The sequence below is a fragment of the Vidua chalybeata genome, chromosome 6 (assembly GCF_026979565.1).
Source record: "Vidua chalybeata isolate OUT-0048 chromosome 6, bVidCha1 merged haplotype, whole genome shotgun sequence".
In the NCBI taxonomy this organism is placed as follows: domain Eukaryota; kingdom Metazoa; phylum Chordata; class Aves; order Passeriformes; family Viduidae; genus Vidua; species Vidua chalybeata.
Window position 1 is genome coordinate 18,460,869 of NC_071535.1, and position 14,863 is coordinate 18,475,731.

The 14,863-nt window shown below is 34.2% G+C and overlaps 1 long non-coding RNA gene across 1 annotated transcript in view; it reads left to right on the forward strand.

Moving 5' to 3' along the window:
- The window catches only part of LOC128790328 (uncharacterized), a 35,320-nt gene extending 20,720 nt beyond the window's left edge, over window positions 1-14,600 (forward strand). Inside the window, exons 7-8 of the long non-coding RNA XR_008431699.1 lie at window positions 10,884-10,966; window positions 14,159-14,600. This is a non-coding gene — a long non-coding RNA (uncharacterized LOC128790328). The remainder of the gene's footprint in view (window positions 1-10,883; window positions 10,967-14,158) is intronic.
- Window positions 14,601-14,863: the final 263 nt, after the last annotated feature.

A 14,863-nucleotide genomic window follows, 5' to 3' on the forward strand; every position in this document is an offset into this window, starting at 1 on the left:
TATTTGAAAGGAAAAAGAAAATAGAGAAATTGATTGATCTGGTGTTTGACATCAAGCTGAAAATATCAAGTAGGATAAAAATTTATGAGAAACGTGGAATATGAAGGCTGAGTAATTTTGACTCAGGGTCTGCAGTTGCTGCCTTATCAGAATAATTTTCTTCTTACCATGTCATCAAACAGGATCATACATTCTGCTTTGCTTCAGCGAGGACTTCTGAAATATGATGCTTATCTTAAATGCTTGTAGAAAGTTGGTTGAAATTGCTTAAATGCTTGAAAAATTCTGTACATAAAATCTGCAGGTATACTTTTAATGGTTGATTCTGATCAGCTTAGCCAACTGAATCCATGAGTGGAAAGGCTGCAATGGACAGTGAATGCGCTAATAACCAGTTTGGTGCTACAAGTAACTGCAGTTTGAAATATGCTGTTCCCTTAAAGCTTAAATGAGGAAGAAAGTAAAAAGGCTAAAACCAATATGAACATGTTTTACTTTTCTTTTGGTCCCATGTATTCTTTTCTAGTATCATTGAAAGTCATCCCAAAGGAATAATAAAAGATAAAAAGCTTTTCATAAAATAGGATTTTTGGAGTTTGCAAGATCAAATCCTTGCTGTTTAGCTATGATAGCAGAAACACGTGTTCTCCCTGAAAGGGTCAAGTATTTACTTGATAATTCTTTTTCAGATATTTATTTCATAGTTGGTTGTTTTCTATCCTCTTCTCTCTCTCTTCCTAGCAACGCCATAATAAAGCTTACTATACAATTACACATTAAGTTTATTTAGAAATTTTTCAGATTAGAGAAGTATTCAGAGCAATAAGGACAGTTTTCTAAACAAGTCATCAATTAATTTGCAGTAACAGAGCACAGTCCTACGTCATCTGCTGTTGTAATTGTGTTCCAGCAGGAGATGTATCCAGGAGTTCAGCTGCTCTCATCCCTAAGAACTAACTATTGATCAGACACACTTCCTCTGCAGACCATGTAATACCATATAAAGGTCAGCATGGACTTCACAAATTGCTTTTATTGAACAGTATAGTGAAGTGGCATTTAAGGCAAAAAAACACCTTTATGTTATTTTGGCAGGCAGTTGATTGTGACTGTGTAGTTCATAGTCCTGAAATCTGAAATTGTAACACTCTGGCTTGCCTGAGTAAGATTATTTACTTTGGGAGTTGAGTATCTCCCAAATGAATCAGGCTGAGCAATTTGTTTGCACAGAACAATAAAAGACTGAAAGACAGATGAAATGCACCTGCAACATATTTTTGAACACCCACACTGGTGAAGGGAATCACTCTTTAAAAGGAAAACATACATTTGAGTGCGCCAGATACTTTAATTAATTTTTTTTTTATTGATAATAACTAGTATATCCTACTTCAAAACTAGAGATTTAATTAAAACAGTATTTATAAATGAGTGTACTATTAAAAACAAAACCCAAAAGAAGCTGACATAAAAATCTCCAACCATATTGGATAAATTAAATATTTTGATCCTTCTGAAGGTAAGCTGCATTTCATTCCATTTCTTCTTTTGGATGGAAAAGATATTCCATTAAATTGAAATGGTTCCCATACAGTACTCAGATTGTACAGAAAAGATAACATTCTATTTAAAAACCCCTAACAGCATTGATCAAATTTGAAAAGGAAGTAATGTGCAGTTTATAAGAGAGCTAATGTTCAGTCCCATGTTCCACCGCTGCTATTGACTCTGGTCCACTAGTCTTAAACAGCTCTTAATAAGCCTGTGAATCTTGCTGTATGTGTGAAGTCAGTGCCATGTTCTTCTAGCCCAGCTTCATTATTTTAATAACTGGTAGAGAATAAATCAGCAAGGAGATTCCTGATAGACAATTTACTGCCTGAAGACCACCAGCATGTATGCATTCATGCACACTGGAGACAGGAATCAAGTGGAAAGGACCCTGAAAAATTGATTTAAAAACACTAAAAAGTGAGTCCTATTCAGAAGAGATGTGGAAGGTTTTTCCTACTCACAGGTGTAATCAGCTGAAGAAATATTAGACTAAACAGGTCTGCAAGAGTTGTCAGAAGTTAGGAGATATTCTGTTAAAGAGAAATGACAATGGTCAAAAATCAAGAAAACACAATATAGAGGAAAAGTTTAAGAGTTTGGTTCATATGAAAGGCAACAAAGAGAGCTATTTTGTAATACCCTTCAGAAAAGTATAAGCCTGGTGTAAAGAAGAAACAAACATGTTTTCTATCTCACTAAAGCATGGGACAGAAATCTTTAGTTGTAGCAGTTACTATTCTTGTTGTTATTATTATTAATATTATTCCAGATTAAATATTTATATAAAGTTTTCAAATGTGAAAGTTATTAAGCACCAGCCTATGGAGGCTATAGAACATCCAGCCTTGAAAACTGTTGATAGTACAGTCCCAGGAATAGCCAGTGGAACCATCAACAGGTTCAGTTCACTTTTTCTCGTGGCTCATTTCTGTCATACTCTTTCAAGATTTTGTTTGAGCAGTGTCTAGTCCCAGTCTCCATTACTTCAGAAACCAATTTGAGACAGCAATCACCATTTTCTTCACAAGAGACTGTAACTCAGAGTTCATGCATGACAATGGCCATTGCTATAACTAAAACAGCAGAGTTTATCAGGTTTTGTCTCTAAAATCAAGTTGTATTACCATCTGAGAAATAAAAAGCATTTTTCTAAAAAATGTAAAAGGCATATTTAGGTTCCTTATGGGGGTTTATTCCCTTTCTCATATGGCACTGGTCGCTCAAGAAATAGGATAATGTATTAAATAGTGTCAGAGTATTCTGTTCTTCTGCCACACTGTCTGTGCTGCTAAATGATGCACAGAGAGACTTCCCCAGGTCACAAGATGAAAATCTATATCCTTCAGAGAAGAAATGACTGGGGTTTTTTAAGTTGTGAAGTACAACACTAAATTCTTGAAGAACATGGAATCCCCTATATCACATTCATCATTTAGGCATCCTTGAGACCATGGAAAACCCAAAGTACTGCATAAGTAGGGCCTTTCCAGACAGAAAATGAAGATGGAATATATCTGTGGCCAGTGATGGCTACTGTGGCTTATCCCAATGAAAAGGATAGTGAAGATGTGTAGAAACACCCACAAAGAAGGGAAATGGAGCAAAACAGACATTTGAAGGCAATAACTGAGGGAGCTGCAGAGAGATGAAATGGCTGAGTGGTTGCTTGGGGAATAAAACAACAGCCCCAAATCACTGTGCTGGAAATCAGCTGACAAACCTGGCTAAAGAATTCTGTCATTCAAAAACAAAAGCAAAAATTGGAGTGTGACTTTCAAGCTCTGCTTTGCTGTCTAGCATATACAGAAATTAAATGTGGAGATTTATAAAGATGTACATTGCATTTTAACAGCTAATTGATGCTATCTGCATCCAATTCAGGCCTTCACCTCAAATATAAATTGATCTGGTTCTTATTCTGCTATTTTTAAGCCTGTTCCACCTATACATGGTAAATGTGAATGAGTTTATTTTCATATTTACCCTCAGTTATAACTCTCCAAAGGTGAGCACCATTTGTATTTCAGAAAAACATCATAACTCAAACATCATAACCAACATAATTAACATGGTAATTAAACATCACAGATGGAAATCTGTATGTTCTGACCTGTCTTCAGATAGACTAGAACAGTTTTCTTTCACACTGTTGAAGAGATTTTAGTTTGTGTCAATAGTTTTTCTAAATTAGATGAAAATCAGGCCTAGGTTTAACACTTTTAATATTTTTTTTTTCTGTTTTCTCCCATTGGGAGAGATACAAAAAAGCAAAAAAAAAAAACATGTTGAAAAATAAGAAACCTCTAAAGTCCAGAGCTCTCCCTCCTCTGATGATCACCAAGCTGCCAAACATTAGCAAAATTGTTCTTTTTATGAATACTTGTAATTTAAAACTTCCTAAAGCAGCAAAAGTTTGGAAAAACAAATCAATAAAAATGTATATCAAAGCTTCTAATTTATAACACCTGAAATTAAAAAAAAAATCATTCAATAAAACCAGTTATTTTTCAGCCAAGGTTCTCCTCTAATAAACAGCTAAAGGAAAAAAAATAGATATATAATTAATTAGATTTTAAATCACTCAGTTAGTGAAAAATAAATCTAATGTCCTTGATTCTGGGTTTGGTATTGATTTCTCTATTTTTAGTCACAGAAAATCAAATAGTCTGTTTCACTATGGTATGATTGCAAAGTTTAAACTTCTGAGTAAATGTGAAGAAAATCTGTTTGTAACACATCATTGCCTAAAATTCCAAAAGAATAATTTCTGTTACCCAGAGTCTGGAAGAAATACTACTTTTGGTAAGACTGAAAGAGCTACTTGAGTGGAGAGTTTGTTAAGTAACACAAATCATGAATATTTTCATATACTTTATGCCTACTCTTTCCACATAAAAACCTACAATTCAGAGTAAATAGCAAGGACTAATTTTCTGATAGTGATGAATAAATACTTGTAGAAAAAATTGGCAGCTTCATTGTTTAAAGAATTTCAGTGCTAAAATAAGTCATAGCAACACCTCAATGCTGGCCTTAAAGACCTTATTTTTATTCTCCTTTACATAAAGCTACTTTCTGTGCTTGCTGTGCCTGAATCGTCTTTCTAGCTAGAACACAGCAGAAAAAGAAAAATCTCTCAAGAAAAGTTTTGATATTCCAAAATTTGCTTTTGTTTTTCATTCAGACCAAGGCCATGTTTATCATCCACTTGTAAAAAAAGAAAGTGTGTGAGGTGGCAGTTCATGTAGCTTAATAACTGTAAGGTGGTAATCTAAAATAATGAAATATACTGTTGGATTCAAGTTGGAGGATGTGTTCCATCCTCAAATTAAGATGTGAGATTCAATGTAAATGCATACACATGGATGTGTAATGCCGTTTAAAGTATCTGCTGCTGACCTCCAGCTGCTGTTCCAGAGTGACATAGGACTCCCATTAATCCCATTATTCTAACGCTTCTGCCAATTGTGTGCAAATTTTTTGGATTTGGATACTTTGGGGCATGGCAAACACTATTTTGCATGTATGTAATAGCAATTAATCAAATCCATTGAGAGGGATTGTCATGGTTTTACCCCAGATTGCAAATAAACCCTACACAGCCACTCATTCACTCAGTGGGATCGGAAGAGAATTGGAAGAGTAAAAGCCAGAAAACTCATGGGCTGAAAGAGAGACAGTTTGAGAAGTAAAGCAAAAGCCACGCAAACAACAAAAGCAAAAAGAACTATTTCACTGTTTCCCACAAACAGGCAGGTGCTCAGCCACCCCCAGGAAACCAAGGCTCCATTGCACATAATGGTGACTTGGAAAGAAAAACATCACTACAAACATGGGTCCCCTTCCTCCTTCTTTCCCCCACCTTATACATGATGTCATATGGTCTGGCATGTCCCTTTGGTCATTTGGGGTCACCTGTGCTGGCTGTGTCCCCTCCCAACCCCTTGTGCACCCTTAATCTCCTCACTGGTGAGGTGAGGCAGTGACTCTGTTAAACACTGCACAATGATAACGAAGACATCCCTGTGCTATCAACACTGCTTTCAGCACAAATCCAAAACAGTCACATACTAGATAGTATGAAGAAAATAAACTTTATCCCAGAAAAAAAAAAAACCCGAACGAAAACAAAACAAAACAAAAAAACAAACAAACAAAAAAAAAAACCCACAAAAAAAAAAAAAAACCAAAACCAAAACAAAACAAAAAAACCCCAAACCAAAACAAAACAAAAAAACATCCCAAAACCCAAGCTGCACAGGGATCATTTTGAAGTCAGATACTGAAATTTAAGCATTTGCATGCGAATCAGACATACAAGCTGGCACAGTGGTCCATGGGGTGGAAGTCAGTGCAGCCAAGGATGTTCAGAATACTTGTAACCTCACTCTAAAGTAGGTTGTGCTGAACTGCGACTCTGGTCTTTACAGAGCACTGGTTACCTTCAAGGAGCTTTCTAAATTCACATTTTAATAGGAAGAGATCATGACAATATAGTCAATGGAGCAGAGAAAAGAATCCATCTTATTTTTAAAGCAGATGGCTATGTATTTGAGACTCCACTGCCTGTATTGACTTCCATTTACTAAAATGGATATCCACAGTCCTGTGTTACAAGTAGATGGCTAGCCCTTACATGAAATGTCAGTGGGAGGGATCCAACATCTGCTTTTAAGTCTTAGCTCAGGAAATAATTTTTATTCATATCAGTCTCTATAGAAACACCTGAATGCAAGTTTCTTCATATTGCAGACCTAGTGGAACATGTGTGAAATTTTCTATTCACATATAATAACTTTTTATAAGGAAAGTTTGAAACAAATAATTCTCAGTCAAGAATTTTGTATAGACAAAGTATGACTTTGTAATTAGAGTAATTTTGGGTGAAAATCTTTTACTTAGGCCTATTAATATTATTCATCTCTTCTGGAGTCAAAGTAGGCCTCTTACAGAAGGTGTCTAATTCATTTTCTTTCTAATTATTTCAACAAAAATATATTACCTATGAAATTCAGAGTTGCAAGGAATTTCTTTGCAGATATCAATCCTAAAATCACTGAAGTTTTCAAGCATTTTAGCTATCAAAACTCTAAAGCAAGGGTTTCTATTTTAGGAAATAATGATGACTATTTAATTTCAGTTTAGGAAGGAATAATCTGGAGAATAAACTATTTCTCTACATGATCATGCACTAGTTAGAAATTATGAAGGCTTTGTTATCTACCTCTATATTCAAAACTATTTGACTCTTAATTGTACTAGAGCTGACTTTTTTTTTTTGTCAAAACATCATGCAAAATTAGCACTTTTCCTATCTGTAGGAATCTATATCCTATCTTATGAAATGTCAAGTAATTACTTAAAGAAATGTTATACACCAGGGTGAGGTGTAGTGCCTCATTGACAAGAGGCCTTGTCAATGCATTTATTAGATAATTTTAAATAGTCTGAGACTGTAAAAAAAAGTTGAGTTGGAATTATATGTACACAAAATAAATTACCTAATACAACAGATCTGTACTTACTTTACAGAACTTCATATTGATTGAATTGTTTCTCGATTGATTTATTCCTTTCTGAGAGCTAAATTTGGAGAGTAATATAATGGCTCCATCCTAGCAAAAGCAAACTCACTTATAATCATTCACACTCCTCATCTTTCTTCCATCAATGTGTCATTGAAGGAAGATCCTTCTACAGATGAAAGTTGCTTGACACTTGTCAAGTTACTTGACACTTGACAGTTGTCCAGTCAAAGGTACCTTCAGTCAAGATAATGTCAACAAGAAGGAATGAATGGATGTTTTAGAGATATTTTGTCCCTCAGATTTTAAAAACTTTTATAATTTTAAAATGAATTTAAAATTAGGATTTTAAAATGTCCTTTCTTTTAGAGAAAATCTCAGGTTCTTCTTAAAAAACCTGGATGATTTTTTGAAGGGACTAGTGACTTTTCAAAGTCGCAAAACATTTGCATAATATTCTTCCAGGTATAATAAAAGATCTCACTGAAGTTCTCTGAACTCTTTCCCTGACCTTCTCTTCTGTGACACAGTTTTAACTAAAAGTATTTTGGTTGCCTAGGGCCAAGGTGCCTATAGGCAGTGTGAACAAATGGATGGTAATAAGCACTTCATAGTTCCTTCAACAGGAAAAAAGTGTGTGATAGTGATAAGGTTGCAGTGATAAATCTGCTTAAAAATGAATATTAACATTTTCTAGAACTAAAAGAAAAATTTCATTAATGAATGTCATCTGTTATGGAGGAAAGTTTTACTGCTCTAGAACATGCTGCAGTTGTGTAGATATTAAAGAAAGATGGAATTGGCAGGAAGTCTGTAAAAATATGTGAAGTAAAAAACAGAAAATCTTCATGTACTCATAAAAAGCACACATCCTTCTTATATAGACCCCAAAGAATGTTCACTAATTATAAGAAATTGATCATACTACAATGATTACAAGAGTAATTCAAAACTAAGTGAGCAACACTGTGCTTCAGAATCTGTCAGGTCTTTATAAAGTCAAAACTCAATGACATTATCAGTTAAGCTAGTTAGTTAACTTTAAGCTTAAAACATGGATAATTTCTGCATTTATTTATAGCTTTGGGGTCTTGCTCTTGTGACAGAATCATATAATCATTTTGGCTGGAAAAGACCTCTAAAATCATCTAGGCCAACCTCCAACCTTTGACTGATCACAGCCCTGCTGTATTACATGTCAGGAATTAAAGAAATAGAATGTACAACAACTGCAATAATTCTGAAAAATAATGGTTCCTGCAGTTTTGACCTATCTTGATGGACTGAAGGAAGGGTGAGGAAAACTTCAGTCTTAATAAATCTCCCACAGCTAAAGATTTAAAACTCACACTGTTTCAAATTAGTGAGGACAACAATATTTATTTGCTGTTGAATTCTAGGCAGCATGACATTTCAGCAGGAAACATTTTATAAGAATTCAACTTATGACCGCAGAAATTGCAAACAAATACTTGAGCCACATGCAAATAAAAGGTTTGCATATTGAACAAAAAGACAAGTGAAATTGTTTGACATTTCCATCTTTGATCTTTCCAAAACCAGAAAACTACATGTAAATTACAAGGAAAGGAAGCCTAGGAAGCACAGGAAATAAAGACAGCACACTCATTGGTGTCCCTGCATGCTTTGGGACAACTGAACAATATTACAGTCCATCAGATCCAGTGTTTCCAAGCAGGTTGTCTCTGTAAAATAACAACTATGAAGATACAGATCCACCTGACATTTTGTTTGTTAGTTTGCTTGTTTTCTTCTTCAACGGAGAGTTGGATGACTGGATAGCAGAAGGAAATGGAGAGTAAAGCTCATCAGCAGAGGAAGCAGCTACAGATAACATACTCAGCCACAACAAAGGATCCAAGCCATCACAGCTTTTGCCACTATATTTGTTTTTCTCCAAGACCCAGACTGATCCTATTCTGACACTGCTTTACAAATCCAATGTATTTTCAGTCTGCTTTCCCCTCATTTCCTGCTGTTTAGTTGCACATGGAAGCTAATATGTGCTTTCAAAAGTGCTTGATGATTGACTCAAGTAATTTTCAGCCTATCTCAGTACTATCAATTGTTTCAGTTGTTTTTGAAATTGCTTTGAAAAGCATGGCTTTCAAGTCTACGCAAGAGACTATAACTTTTTTTGTCCATTATGAGTGGGTTCTGTAGCTAAATGAGATGACTTAGTTGTCAGTCTCATATTTATGTAGACTTCATCTCTAAGAAAGTCAATGAGAGGAATAAATCTTATAATGATTTACATCACCTCAGTCTTGTAATGGATTTGAAAAGTTTACTGAGAATTTGATGGGAAAAAAAAAGAAACACCTAGGGTCATCAATGAATTTCCAGAGTTGTAGGAGAGGCACTTGTGTATAGGTGAACAGCAGCAGTGTCTATCTTTTTTAGACTACAAAGGAGCAGGGAGCATGCAGACACATTCACATGTGGAACTACATAATTTAGGTAGTTTGGGATTAGAATAGGAATCTTGAATGAAAAAGGTGATTTAGTGCCACCAAAGAAAATATTATTGCCCTTAAATCTATATGATCCAGTAATTTAGGGTCAGTGACAATCCAGGAAGATATTTGCAGTCACTTATATTAACTGGTGTTGTTGAGCAAGTTAAAATGGTGTAAACATGCTTATATGAACAAGAATTAATCAGAAGATTTCCAAAGCAACAATTTTTGAAGAAAAATAATCACAGCAATATGCTAAAAGCTGAACACTTTTGGCAACATTTATAATAATATAAAAAAAGAAACATTTCAACACTTTTTGATTACAGTACTTACCTTTTCATGAAAATATTCATTTGATATAATAAAAGGTGAAAAAGTGACAAAATAAACCTTTTCAGTAGCCTGAAAATAATGGAAGGCCTAACCCTAAACATTCATGATTTCATATTGTGAAACATTTCTGCAGAAAGCTATGTTATGTTCTTTTGGAAGGAAAAAAAAAAGAAAACAAATCTTCATATGACACAAAATGTAAAACCAGCTCAGACCTGTGTTGGAAATGAATTAATAGTACAGGTTATCGTCCTTTGGATGACACATGCACCAAATTTAGTGTACTGGCCATCTTCCAAAAAGGGTAATTACATTCTGCTTACCTGTTATTCTCCTGCTGTTTTTCTTGTAAGATGTATTTTTTATTACATTCTGTTCCAAAATCTTGTTAATGATGCTGTCTTCACAATGATAGTTTTTTCTTTGTTATTAACCATTAAAAATACACTTTCTGTGGAATACATGTCAAACAAACAGTAACTGATAAGTTATGGCCCCTAAAAATTATTAATTCTATAGCACCATATCTGTCTCTTTTTGAGCCTTCAGCAATATGAAATGAACTTTGCAAAAATCTCCACAGCTGCTGTCATGTGAGATAACTCTTGCATTTAAATTATCATTTATCAGAGCAAAAATGAAATCTAGAGAATATTTTTAACTGATGCAAATAGTATAAATTATTATTAAAAATTGAATTGTATATTTCCCTACCACAACAGATTTAATTCCTGTGTAAGCTTTCTTCACTAAGATCTCAAGTATTTGAAATATCAGTGGTATTGTGTAATTATATAAACAAATAGAAATTCACTGCCTCTACTGATTAGTTCTGCCACCTATTCCTGATCAGTATCTATTAGCAAAATTCAAATATATCGGAGTACACTTTTACATATATTACCTCTTTTCAAAGTTTGGAATTCTACTAATAGAATAGTTCCCTATAATACTAATTCAAAATACTCTCTTACTGTTAAAATTCTAGGTCCAGCCAGATTCCATGTACATGTACCTTCATCACTAGAAATTCTCTTTGACTGGTTTCCATCTTCCAGGCAAGGATTTCAGGTATGTCCAAGTATCTTTTCTGGTATGCTTAAATACTTGTTCTGGAAGACTCAGGACTTTTATACCATTCTGATACTTTACAGCAATTGGGATTTCAGCTGTTCATAATATCCCACTTTTCAAATTCTAATAAATAAAGGAGTAATACTTTATTGCTATGCTTCAGAGTTTAAGCATATTCATATATTATTCCTTGTTAACCACAAATTTAAAAAAAATCCTGGATATTGGGATTTTTACCAAATAAATATGTGGAAATAAATACACAGGCTGTTCTCTGGATAATGAGCAGCAGTTCTTCCATAGAATGTAATAGTAAGTGGTGGTTCAATTTTAAGAAATAACAACTTGAACAATGCTCTTGCCCTTGCCTTACTTTCCCCTTCCCTTCCCTCTCCTTCTCTCTCTTGTATCAGCAGCTATGGCTGTCAGAGCTTAACAAATGAGCTACCTATGATAAACACAGAGATTCAACCACTGTTTTTAACAAATGTGAAGTCAAAAATGTTTATGTGATTCCTAAATTTTGGCATATGCCCTCAGGAAAGGTGTATATTTTTCGAGTAGGCATTTTGAAACTGGTATTTAATTTTCATTTTATTGTCTGTTTAGAGCAATGTGTTCTCCAAAGCTTTGGCATGCCTGGCTTTCATATGATAATCAGAACTGCCATATGTTTAAGAGCTTTATTTCTCACTTAACTGCTTTAACTTGCTGAAATAATCAGCATGACTCAAAGCCAAATTCAATAGCTTGATGAAAAGAGCACTCACGAAGCAACTGTCCATCACTTTTTCATACTGTGACAAAATGGTTTTCATTTTTCTGCAATAATTTTGAGCAGTTGTTGTGTGTTCACAGCATTCTGTTTCAAACTTCATTTTGAGGCTAGGGCTGAGTTAATTCAATGAAATAGCTATTGTAGTTCTATATAAATTACTCACTAATTCATGGGCATGATAAATAAACCTGAAGTTGCTCTGGACCAAAATACCTATTTAGCACTTCAAAATACATATACAAACAAATTAGAAATAGAATAATACCTGTCCCAAATCACAGTGTTATGGAATTTATATTTGTGACATAAATGAAAACCTGGTGTAGAAATGTTTTGCTGAAGAAAAAACCTAACCAGAAGGTGCTCACCAGAACAAATGAAGCTTTCTTATGTTTCTGCCTGAGTATTGGTTCAAATGTAAGCAGTGAAAATAAAAGATGGATTATCTCTTGAACATGATTTACATATACTAAGGCAGACATTTGGTGCCTTCATTAGGAAAACTTATATTTTAGACTTTGCATGCATGACACAGAAGTTACTGAATCAGTACAATAACTGCAGTGAGCCCTAAATGAGCTTCACTTGCTGATACATCTTAACAAAATAAAAACTTATGATTTTATCTAAGAAGTAACTTCATTTCTTTTCCTGTTCCCACACAAATTGTGGAGAAGGCAATAAAAAGAGAATAATAAGAAGGCAAGGCAATAAAAATAACTAGTAAATATATTTGTATTAATCCTATAATTGTACATAAATGTTTTAATTAAAATTGTCAATGTTGTAAAGTCTGAATATTGCTAATCAGCTGTACTCATAAACTCTATTTAGTGTTTTATACCCATCTATCTGGAAGTAAAACTACATTGTTATTAGCTTCACAAAAGACTATGCTATGTCATATCTTTCTTTTTATCACATTTTATCAATATCTTCATTTGCACATTCATATTTCCTCTTGTAGAAGTAAAAATGGCAATATTCTCAGCTATCTTATCACAAAATTATACATATATTATAGACTCAGTATTAAGACCAATATAGAAATACCAAGAAAATGTCAAGAGAGAAAACAATAACTAAGAACTGTGTAAGTTTTCTGGTGAAAATAAACTAAAATATATATTTTATAAAATCTATAACTTAACTACAAAAAGTACTTTTTAAAATATTTTTTTCTCCAGGAATTTGATACATTAATATCTGAATTGTGTTTTATACAAATTTCAGTGATTAGGCTTGACTTTCTTTTTATGGATATATGTTAGCAAGGAGGTAAGTTTACTTCCTTGTATATTAGTATCCTTGTAGCTTGTGCTTTGCTTATATTGGTGCACTTTCAAAATTGAATATTGGAGCATACAAGAAGAGCATAGGAGCTAATTAATACAAGAGCAGATCAGAGTCAATTTACTGAGTAAGACTGATCAAACCATAATTACTTTTAAATGTTAGGTGCTATCAAGAGTTACAGTCACATAGAACTTCAGGAAGGGAGGTATGGGTAAAATGTGACAGGTCCTAATATTAACATCAAAGGTTGCCATGTCTTAGAAGGAGCATGAGTGTTACTTAAGCAAATTATAATACCTTTGCAGGAAAGGCAATATAATTATCTCACAATTTCCTAGCTCAGTTTTTTCACACCTTCCCCTAAAGCTGCCAGTGTTGAACTCTTTGGCAAACCTTGAACTGTTTGAGCAACTTTGCAGCCCTGTGATGTGGTGTTTCCATTGCTAGCAACAGGTCAGAGTGCTAGTAGCTTTGTTTAACTTGGTTTAGCTGCAATAATAATTTCTCTAATTGACCAGTTGTCTGCATCTAATTGGTTTAATTCTGCTTATCTTCATATCATACAACTAGAATTTTACACGACAGTAACAAGCAGATTTCCAGGTAGAACAAGATATTCCCTCCTTATGGCAGTAAATCATAACCATCTGACTGCGGAAATATTCCCTCACTCATGTAGACCCCACTGTTTTTGCAGGGATCATGTGTTGTGTACTTATTTATACCTCTATCTGTAAGGATCTAACTTCCAGTAAAACCAGAGTTTGGCACTTGAACACCTTTCTGAATCTGAACCTAGAAGAACAAAGACACTGTTTAAGTGCGACTTCCTTGCTATGGAGTACACAGGTGCCTCCAAAACTCAGGTACTTCCCAGGAGTGTTCAGTGACTCAGAAGGAGGGTAATGATAGATAGTACACTCAGCAGGATGTTGCTTAATGTCACGTGAGGAACTTGCTCTTTCCAGTTGATTGCAATGTGTAGCTGCCCGCTCCGACTTGGTACTAAAAACTAACCTGTAATCATTTCTCACTTACATTCAATCAACAAAATTGCAGTTAATTTCAATAATTTCCTAAACATTTCTTAATTACTTTTTTTTTTTTTAATCTAGATAACTTTGATTCATTGGATGAATGTTGTGCTTATTGCCTCAGTTATACTGACCAATGTGGGGAAAGCAAAGTGAAGAACAACCAGGAATTCAAGACATGACTCCAAAGAAAGATAATCTAGTAACAAGCTCTCCCTTTTGCCTAAAAGCAGAATCATTTTTTGAAAAACACATGATATGTTTATAAGTATATTGGCTTAAAGGATTTCAAGTAAGACAGAAAAAGATTCATTTGAGAATATTTGTGGTTTTGGAGTGAGTTAGATTCTTGGAAGCATTTTAGACAAGTAGATTCAAGCTCAGTTCTGTTGATGCTGAAGTACCACTCAGAAAGTTCAGAGAATTTCCCAGGAAAACTTAATGCATGAATCCACTCCAGATCAAAGTGCCTGTGTCTTTACTGACAGCAGTTCTAAGAGCCTTTTGGAGTTCTAGTTCCATAATCCACCTGCAGCTTTATGTACATCAACGCTTCAAAAACATCAAGTTGATTTCCTGTAAATAAAACAAAGTCAGTCAACAGGAGAAGATATGTGGAAAATCAGAATTAATTTGATACATGGTACATTTCTTACACACATTTCTCCTCATTTATTTCTTAATTTCCCTTCTTCCACAGATAAAAATTAATCCAATGTAGAATTATTCCACTGTTATAAAAGATAAAGTCCAATCCCTTTTCCTTACAAATCACGATCAAAGAAG